The sequence below is a fragment of the Condylura cristata genome, unplaced genomic scaffold, assembly GCF_000260355.1.
Source record: "Condylura cristata isolate star-nosed mole 26May11 unplaced genomic scaffold, ConCri1.0 scaffold00031, whole genome shotgun sequence".
Classification (NCBI taxonomy): domain Eukaryota; kingdom Metazoa; phylum Chordata; class Mammalia; order Eulipotyphla; family Talpidae; genus Condylura; species Condylura cristata.
Genome location: NW_004567132.1, coordinates 9,195,597 through 9,206,424, shown reverse-complemented (window position 1 = coordinate 9,206,424; position 10,828 = coordinate 9,195,597).

The window sequence follows — 10,828 nt, the reverse complement described above, 5'->3', positions numbered from 1 at the left end:
CAGGAGCCCCAGCTGCTAACACTAGGAAGGGGTGTGTGGAGACTTAGGTTGGGAAGTGGAGCTTTGTACAGTGACACAATGGGGTGGGGTTGTAAAGAAACTCATGTCTGAGAGGTAACTGTGGAGGAAGAACAAGCAGGAAGAGATAAATGACTAAGGCAGGATATGAAACTGCATGGGAAAATTACTGGACAAAATACTAGAGCAGTAATAATTCAGAAGAGCTGGTTGTGGGGAATCCATCCTTACAAAGGCATAATTTAGATAGGAAAATTCTATTAATTAAGCCCAGCAACCCTCCTTTCAGGTATGCATAGAGAATATTTAAAAGCTGAGGAGTTTAGGGAGAATGTACTGCTTACTATATAGTAACTCAGAACTAGAGGAAAGAAGTTAACAAGGAAAGATTGAATTTAAGGGCAGTGCACTAGTTGGAAGAATGAGATAGGGAGCCAAATGACTATGGTTGTGACCCCAAAGCCTCCTCCCACCCTAGTCTGGCCACTCTTCTTTTCCCTAATGAAGTAACAAGAGTTTCCATAGCACCATTCCAGAGAGAGGTGTCTGGACAGTCAATGTGTTTCTTTTGAAACTAAACACAAATGAAGTAGCATTTGAGAAAATTGGATATGTAAATGAATGAAAAATGCATTTCTACATCATGGCTTGCTTACTAAGTTAATTGGAACCATCATTATGATACAAATATACAGACATGCTGAATAGTTATAGCAACAGAAACAACAAGGAAATACAAAGCTGAGATTGAGAAAAAGAAAAAGTCCCATTGTTAGAGAAGAAAATGTGTGGAGGGGAGACGATTCAAAGTCAGAGATCACACTTTGGGCCTTATGGGATGGAAACCAAGGTTTCAATTCCTACAAAAGGACAGATGTGCCCTGCAGCGTGGAGGCTAGAACTGGGACTCCTGTTAAAGCCTGGTTTTGTAAATACTCACAAAGTAGACTGGACTGAGCTCTGAATAAAGTGGGGAAATCTGGGAGAAATCTCACCCAAAAAATACAGGGTCTGAATTTTTACTACTTTTGTGGTCAGAGAATCCTAAGATGAGAAACTTACATAAAAACTAGTCCAAGTGGGGGCCTCCCTGATGGTGCAGGGTGTTAAAGTGCAGCACTATGAAGCTGTCTGCTGCCTCTGCAGCATGAGTTAGTTCCCCTGCCAGGGAGATGACCCACATGGCATGGCAGACTTCTCCTGTCTTGCCCACTGCTGCCCTCAGCATGTATTTCAGTAGATCCACATCCCCACTCTGCCGCTGGTGAATCCTCTCATCCCCCTACAATTCTGGCCTACACTCTAGTTCTTATATGCATAAATAAATAAATCTTTTTTTAAAAAAGATTTATTTACTTATTCATACAGAACTGGGGTACATGTCAGAGTTGCAGGGGCAGTGAGAGGATTCACCAGCGACAGAGTGGGGGGCAGAACAGGGAGATCGGCGAAGTACACTGCTGAGGGGAGCAGCGGACGGATCAGGAGAGGTCTGCCACACCATGTGGTCACCTCCGGGGCAGGCAGGGATCGAACTCATGCGAAAGTGGCTTTTGATTCTTAGTGCTGTGCTTTAACCCGCTACGCCACCAGGGAGGGCCGCATAAATAAATAAATCTTTTAAAAAAAAAATAGTCCAAGTTAGAAAAACTGTTTTATTTATGTATGCATATGTACACACATGTATATGATAGAGGACTTACAACTAGAATATATAAAGAATACCTAGGAATCAATAAGAAAAAGACAATATGATAGGAAAATGGACAAAGTTTTAACCTAAACTCCTTCAAAGAAAGGATTTCAAATGGCCAATATTCTAATTTAAAACTTGCTTAATTTCGGGCCCTCCCTGGTGGCGCAGCGGGTTAAAGCACAGCACTGAGAATCTAAACCCACTTCCGCATGAGTTCGATCCCCGCCTGCCCCGGAGGTGACCACATGGCAGTGGCAGACCTCTCCTGACCCGCCCACTGCTCCCCTCAGCAGTGTACTTCTTGGATCTGCCTGTTCTGCTCCCCACTCTGTCTCTGGTGAATCCTCTCACCCTCCGCATCTCTGGCCTGTACCCAGCTCTATATGAATAAATAAATAAATCTTTAAAAAAAATAAACTTGCTTAATTTCAGTAATATCAGGAAGATGAAACAAAACCTACAGTTGTATACAGCACACTCACTAGAATAGCTACAATAAAAGTGGTAGAAAATAATGAAGGTTGATGATGTACCCACATACAATAAATAAGCATTTACGTTAAAAAACAATACAATAATGGTGACAGCTTATTTTTAGGGAGTTGAAAACAAGGTTGAACTAAATATAAAATAATATGGAAGGTTGGTGTGGTCAGAATCTTTCTGAATTTCTTGTATTATTTAGGAGTTACTTTAAAATGTAGGTTAACTCTAGACTTTATTACAGTAAGTATTACTTACTTTTCTTCCTGCTAAAAATATATGTATACTGTTTTATTAGCCTATTAAAAATCTCAGGGTAACATTGAAATGATGGCTATGAAATATGTAACCATCAAACTAGTCAATACAATTGGCATCTTGAGTAAGATAGTCCTTCCTGCAGTTAGTAATCCTAGCCCCACTTTTGAATTACTTATAATAGTTCTTAATGTGAAACATAAAAAAATGCTCTCACATATTTCTAAATGCCACATGTGAGATTGGTGACACTACTAGTTGAGAACCATATTGTTTAATGACTAGAAGGAGGGAACTAAAGGAAATATAAACAGATTAATGGAAGACAAGAAGGGGTAACAAAAAAAATGCAAGGAAGAATCAATGGAAAACCTCATCACATATATAGAAAAAACCAGACTCACTAGAACTGTATAGACATATATTCTTTAATAAAGTAAAATTAGTAATTAATAATGGAATACCTAAAAGATCTAGAATCATAATTAATGATAATTCTTAAGTGATCTGAATCCATAAAGCATTCATTTTTTAGCACCAAATAATTTGTTGGTTAAACCCAGATCTAATTTTCTTAGTATTTTTACTGTCTTTTATTAGATAAACTTTCCATCTTGAACAATACAAGTTTTTGGTAAAAGAGCATTTTAAAATTTATTATTTTCCTTTCTTTGTAAATATTGAAATATTCCAAAAGATACTACTTTGGAAATTTACACTATTTAGCAGCTAGATGTAATAGATTTTTTTCAAACCTTGTCTTACTTAACCCTCTCACCCCCCATTTCAAAACACTTTCCTTCTTTGGATTCCATGATAATGCATAATGTTTTCTACCTACTTCTTTGCTATTCTTTCAACTTGCTTCCTTTTCCTCCCACTTGGCATTCCTTAATGCTGGTATTCCTTATGATTTTTCCGCTGGTGCTAAAGGGTCAAGTTCTGAGATCAGGCAATGTAGATTTAAGTTCTGAAACCACAGTTTGTAGTTAATAACATCAGGTCTCCTAGGGTCGTTTTCTTCAACTATTAAAGGGGATAAGTACTGTTTGCAGAGAAACAGAACCTATAGCAGATACACACACACACGCATACACACACGGAGAGATTTATTAAAAGGAATTGACTTATACATTTATAGAGGCTAACAAGTCCCAAGATCCATACTCAGCAAGCTGGGGACCCAGAAAAGCTGATGTTGTAGTTTCCTTCTGAAAGTCAACAAGATTAATACACTTGAAGAATTATTGTTTCAGTTCTATTCTGAAAATAGGAAAAGGGCAATGTCTAAACTCCAGGCAGTAAGGCAGAAGGAAATTCCTTCTTAATCTCAGGAAGGTCAGCTTTTCTGTTCCATTCAAGCCTCCAGCACACCTAAGAAGGCAATCTACTTTTCTCTATCAGTTGAAAGATTAATCTTGTCCAAACCATCCTCACAGACACATTCAGAATAATGTCTGACCAAATATCTGAGCTATTCAAGTTCACAAATAAGACACCTAAAGGACACAAAAACATTGATTCAAAAGAATACCTGTATCCTTATGTTTATTGCAGCACTATTTACAAAAGATAAAATCTGGAAACAACCCAAATACCCCCAAATAGATGATTGGGTCAAGAGGTATATAAACACAATGGAGTACTATTCAGCAATCAAAAAGATAAACTAATGTCATTTGCAGCAACATGGATGACATTAGAAGGACTTATGCTCAATGAAATAAGTCAGAAGGAAAAAAGAAAAATATCAGATGGTCTTACTTATAGGAAGAATATAGGGCAACCAGAGGAAATAATAATACAAAACTAAAAAAAAAAAATAAGACAATTATAAACTAGAGACATTCTACAAGGGAGGGGGACAGGAAGGGATTAAAGGAGGAAGGATAGGTGATGCATGGTGATGGTGCACAGGTGAATTTGGGGAAGAAATTCTATGGGGACTACACCTGAGGTGCGGAGGGAAAGAATAAACACTGTTTATTCTTATTTCAATGATGTAAATATATATAAAAATAAAAATTTAAAATTATATCACAAGTAAGAATTAAATAAGATGATATATAGCTGAATGCTTTCCATAAGTGAGATATCAATAATGCAATAAATGTTAATGCCTGTTATTATTATTCTATACACTTATATCCACACTCTTGGGTTCAGTGATTTAATGACTTCTAAATATCTACCTCCTACCCACTGGGCAGCATAGCATTCACTGCCCAGGAAATTTATTGTCCTCCTCCAGAAATTTGCTTCTTTAACATTCACTATGTTAATAAATAATTACGATATATAGTGCCTATTTATACACTAAGTAACCTGAAAATTAGCCCTTCTCCACTTTCTCTTGCCTCCCACATTTAATCAGCAATCAAGTCATTTTCATTCTACCTCTTAAACATCTTTAGTATTCTCTTCATTTCTCACATCTACTTAAATTTTTTATCATCTCTCACCTAGATTATTGCATATTCTCTTAGTTCATCACTCTGCTCAAACACAAATATGCTTTATATTACCCTTCTATTTAAAATCGTTCAGCAGTTCCTCACTGTCAATCTCCCTAGCCTGCCATGGCTTCTAAAGACTTCTATAATCTGATCCCAGAAAATTCCCCTAACGTGATTATTTAAGGTACTTATATCCCCCAGTATCTAGCCACATGGAACAGTGTTTCTCTAAATGGGTCCTGCTATTTCATTTTTCCACATCTTTTCTTAGAGTGCAAGCCCTTCTGAAATGTCCTTGCTCACCGAATGAATAGCTACTCTTTTTTCAGGATGCAGCTCAACCATTGCCTACTCTTTGAAGAGTTCGGGTTTTTTGTTGTTCTTTGTTTGTTTGTTTTACTGTATTCTCATGTATTATTGATTATTACCTTCTCTACATTCCCACTTTTCCCTAGACGTACTTCTAAAACAGTGCCTATAAAATTGTACTGCATATATTTATTCATTAAATTATACATCTTTTTGAAGGTGGGGACTGTGACTTATTAATCTTTTTATCTATAGCCTGGCACCACACTAGGGGAATCCCCCACTGATTGAAAAATGGACTTCCTATGAAGTCTAAAGGAAGAAGCAATTACCAATCATTTATATGAAAAAAATTTGGAGTGTTTCCCAGACCCAAAAATAACCAACCCAATCATATTAAATAATGCAGTAAACCTAAAAACATATAATATTAAGTAAAAGCAGGAACAATTTTTTTCCTGATCCCTCATGCTCCTACTACAAGTGAAACCATCAGCTATTTTTCTTTTTCTTTCTGAATTATTTCATTAAGTGTGAGCCCTTCCATGTCCATCCATATTGCTGCAAAAAGCATAAGTTTATCTTTTTGATTGCTGAGTAATATTCCATTGTGTATATGTACCACATCTTAATTCAGTCATCTGTTTTGGGGCATTTGCATTGATTCCACATCTTCCCTTTTGCAAATAGAGCAGCAATAAATATAGGGGTGTAGGTATCTTTGGAATCAAAGTTTTTGTGTCCTTTTGGTAGATTACTAGGAGTGGGATTGCTGGGTCATATGGAAGCTCCATTTTTAAAAGTTTAAGAAATATCCAAATAGTTTTACATAATGATTACACCAGTTTGCAACCAGCAGTGCAAGAGAGTTCATTTTTCTCCACATCTTTGCCAACATTTGTTGCTGCTAGTTGTTTTAAGATATACCCTTCTCACTGTGTGACATGGTATCTCATTGTGGTTTTGATTTGCAATTGTAATAAAGTAAAAATGAAAAACAATGAACAAATATCAATGAACAAATATAAATCAGAGACATTTTACAGGGGTGGAGACGGGAATAGGATCAAAACTGGGGTGGGAATTGTGTATGGGACTATGGTGATGGCACATGGTGAAGTGGTGGTGGAAAGTTTACGGGGGTTACAATTGAGATTTTTTTAAAAATGCACAAAATGAAGAATGATGTAAAAAATAAATAAATATATTTTAAAAAACAGGAATGATGTGATACACATGCTGTAAAGTAGCTCTGTAGAAAATAACTTGAGGTCTGTGCAGAATATGTACCATCTCTGGAAGGGCTGCCCAAACAGCCCTTGGTACTATTTCCACTTTTCATCTGTTGTCATATAAGTAAAAGTCTTCTTTGTATTTCTTGCTTGCAAAGACAGGTACTAATGTAAGTCTTTCACAGAAGCAAAGTGGCATAACATGAATTTTCAAAAAGCTGGGCATAAGTACTTGTGCTCAGTATTTGATGAAAAACTGAATGCATGGAATTTGAGTACCAAGTACAAGGAAGTATTCCATGAACACATGAATCAATAGGGACAGAGACACACCTAAATGTTCTCTCCATGAGTCTTCCACTTCTCTCATTATATAGCATTTGTTAAAGTTTCAAAGTAACTGTTTGGGTACATGGTGAACTAACACTGAGAATATAGAGGCTGCAGTTTTTGGTGTATGAGCATACTCCTTTAAAATATTGAAATCTTAACTAGCTTGTCTTTGACATTTTCCAAATATATCTAAAATGTCAGAGCCAACATTTGGGACCTACAAATATTCTAGTGTAAGCACAGGCCTTCAAATTGTGTGCAGTCACAGGTTTAAAATAGGAACAAGTTTCATGCAGACTATGAGTTATTTGAAGACTGTGAGGACATTAGAAGAGAATGATTTTATCTGAGAGAGGAAGCCTGGAAAGTAGGATTTCTGAGAGATAACCTACCTGTTATCTGAAAATTAAAATGAACACACACACGAACTATTACACTCAAATGTGAGAATCCCAGCAAGAGTTCAATATACAATCTAGTCCTGATCTCAAAGGGAAGTCTGCTGAATTTTTTTTTTTAAGATTTATTTATTTGTGCATACAAAACTGGGGTACAGGCCAGAGGCTCAGGGGCGGTGAGAGGCTTCACCAGAGACAGAGTGGGGAGCAGAACAGGCAGATCGACGAAGTACACTGCTGAGGGGCGCAGTGGGCGGGTCAGGAGAGGTCTGCCACGCCATGTGGTCACCTCCGGGGGAGGCGGGAATCGAACTCATGCGGAAGCGGCTTTAGAGTCTCAGTGCTGTGCTTTAACCGGCTGCGCCACCAGGGAGGGCCCCTGCTGAATTTTTAGTAAAAATAAACACAACTGTGAGCACATATGAAGTAGTAATATATAATCATGTATCAGTATAAAAAATGAGAAATTTATACTAAACATGAAAAGATATGTTCATTTGCAAGTTAAAGCATTTGCAAGAAGAAGAGAAAAATAAGTTTGCAATAGTTTCCTCAAGTGATAAGATTTCTTTTGCTTCATTATTAGTGAGTTAAATTTACTACATGATGCTATGAAGAAAGGTATCAGCATTGTGATTTTTCCTTATGTTCATATCCTCAATCCTGTCATCAGTATGCTGGAGGGGACAGTAAAAACAGAGTTTTATACACTCAGATGGTAAGGAAACTTGTTGAAATTTTCTGAGACATTCCCCCAGATCAAAAGGTTTTTAGAATTTAAGAGACCAAAAATACCTTCCAGGGTTCACATTCTTACTGAAATTATGTCATAGCTTAATATTTCAAATATGAAAGGGCAGACAAACAGTAAAATAATAGCTGCTTTGGTCAAAGAAATGTAGAGATTAATCTAGATAAACAGACTGAATAGATAGTAATTTGAGGTATACTCGTTTTTCCATGACTGAACTGTACTGTAGTCATAGGAACATAGATTTTTTTTTAAAGAGCTATGCATAACTGTGATATGCTCAGTTTCAAAATGAGATTCATAGGTTTTCAAATGCCAGCATATGTCTAAATTGTGTATTTCCCTTTCTATTGTGACTCAGTTTCTAAGGAATGTATTTTGACTCAGCATTTATTGTTCTCCGATTGTACAAAGAAAGCACTTTACGTGTATTTTCTCTTTGAAGAAAAACTGATTGAATTACTAGTAAGTGATGTTCATCCAAAAGATGAACTCTCCCTGGAATTTTATTGGCAAATCTGTTGAAGTTGTCAGAATTATGTTGAAGATGTAGTCAAGTTCTGTGTAATCTCTATTTGATTTTAGGAATTATACTCTAGTCCATAAAACTACTCTAGGTTTGTCATTGTTCTGATTATGTTCAGCTGTACATATTGATAACCTAGAACACAAAATAACAATGCTCCAGAGAGACAGAAGATTTCTTTTGCCTCGTTATTAGTGAATTATATTTACTACATGATACTATGAAGAAAGGTATCAGCATTGTGATTTTTATTTATGTTCATATCCTAAATCCTTTCTCTTTCACTTAAAAGAAGTTAGAAAGTAGAAAATTCATGGTTATATGTTAGCTTCATGGACATTAAAGACACCAATTTCTTCTAAATTTCTGTTTCTCCATTCAAGCATGTGTAGGATTTTATTTCCCCCTTCCCATACACACACACACACACACACACACTCCTCTCATCTAGAACTCTAGTTCCACATATATTAGACCAAATGGTATCATCCCACAGACCATCCAGGTGCTATTTTTTTATTTTTAGTTTTTCTTCTTTGTGTGCTTTCTTTTTGCTAGATTCTTCAGCCATGTCTTCAAATTTACTAATCCTGTCTCTTGAGTGTTTAATATACTTCTTGTGCAAATGCTATCTGAAATTTTTCAGAAGTTGTAATTTTAATCTCTAGAAATTCCAGTTTTATCTTTAATTCCTCTCTTTAAGCAAATGGAATATATTTATAATACTTGTTTTAATGTTGTTGAAGCTTTATTCTATTATATCTGTCATTTCTGGTTTTGCTAATGTTATGGAACTATCTCCTCATTGTAAACTACATTTTATATATCTTGATATATACTAGTACTCTTGCTAGTTCCTAGATATTTTCATGGTCATCTGCCTGCTCCTCAAGTGCTTTCTGCCCAGAAACACCAGTGTCATTACTGACTCCTCCTTTTCTGTTCTGTGTGCTCTTCCTAAGTGATCTTGTCCACTCCCATAATTTTAACTACCATTTATATATGATGGTATAATTTAATTATATTTTTTTACTGTTCAGATCTCTCCAGAGTACTAGAGTCATATATATAACTGCCCCCTTTATCTCTTCACCTGTATATCCAGTTATCTCAAACTCAACATACCCAGAATAGACATATCAAACTCTCCTTCAAAAGCTGTTTAATCTCTTATATTTTCTAACTCAATGAGTGGTATCAATAACTCATAATCACAAAATTCAGAAATCTGAGTTATCCCTCTTTGTAGTGGATACTATTGTTCTCACCTTCTCAGTTCTTTTTGTGGAAAATCACCTCAGTTTTCATTGTGATATCTACTCCTGCTTGTCATAACTTTGGAAAAACCCAACTCCTTTGGGTTAAGGGCCAGCCATATGTCTTTATTCTAAAGTAATTAGCTTTTGTAATTATGCCACCATTTTTAGTTTATGAAAAGACATAATGAGTCAATTCCCAATGGAGTTTTCTCTTTTTCTGAAAGATCTTCCCAAAGTGACTCTTCTTGCACCTACATAGAGAAATTTATAACCTAGGAATTTTTGACAGCTGTCATTTGGCCATAAAGCTAACACTAAGGAAAGAAAAGCAATGAAACAAGAAAGAAAGCATCCTTAATAACTTTACTGAGCTGTTGAATCATTCAGTCCAGGAGCTCACCTTTCCACTTGACTTTCTATCTAGATAGGCCAATTTGGTTTATTGGCTAAGCCAGTCAGAGTTGGGCTTTCTACTGCTTGTAACCAAAAGTTATAAATGATAACATTCTTCATACTTCACCTCCAAATACAAGCAATTACTCACTAGGTCCTATTAATTCTTTTTTTAAGATTTACTTTTTTATGCATACAGAACTGGGGTACAGGCCAGAGGTGCAGGGGCCTTGAGAGGATTCACCAGAGACTGAGTGAGGAGCAGAACAGGCAGATCCACAAAATACTGCTGAGGGAAGCAGAGGGCGAGATAGAAGAGGGGCTAGGGTTTGAACTCCTATCAAAGCAACTACGACTAGCTTGCAGTGCTGCGTTCCAACCAGTTGCACCGCCAGGGAGGGCCTGGTCCTATTAATTCTAATCCTTAAATAATGCCTAGTTGCCCTCAATTCTGTCTCCTATCACTGCCTGTGCCTTAATTCAAGCTCTTATCTTTTTTTCCTCTATAATACTTTAACAGGCCCCAGTCATACCATACTCTACACAGTGATCTTTTTAAAATATGTATTTATCGGCCTTCCCTGGTGGCGCAGCGGGTTAAAGCACAGCACTGAGAAGCTAAAGCAACTTTGTCATGAGTTCCATTTCCGCCTGCCCCGGAGGTGACCACATGGCGTGGCAGACCTCTCCTGACCCATCCGCTGCTCCCCTCAGCA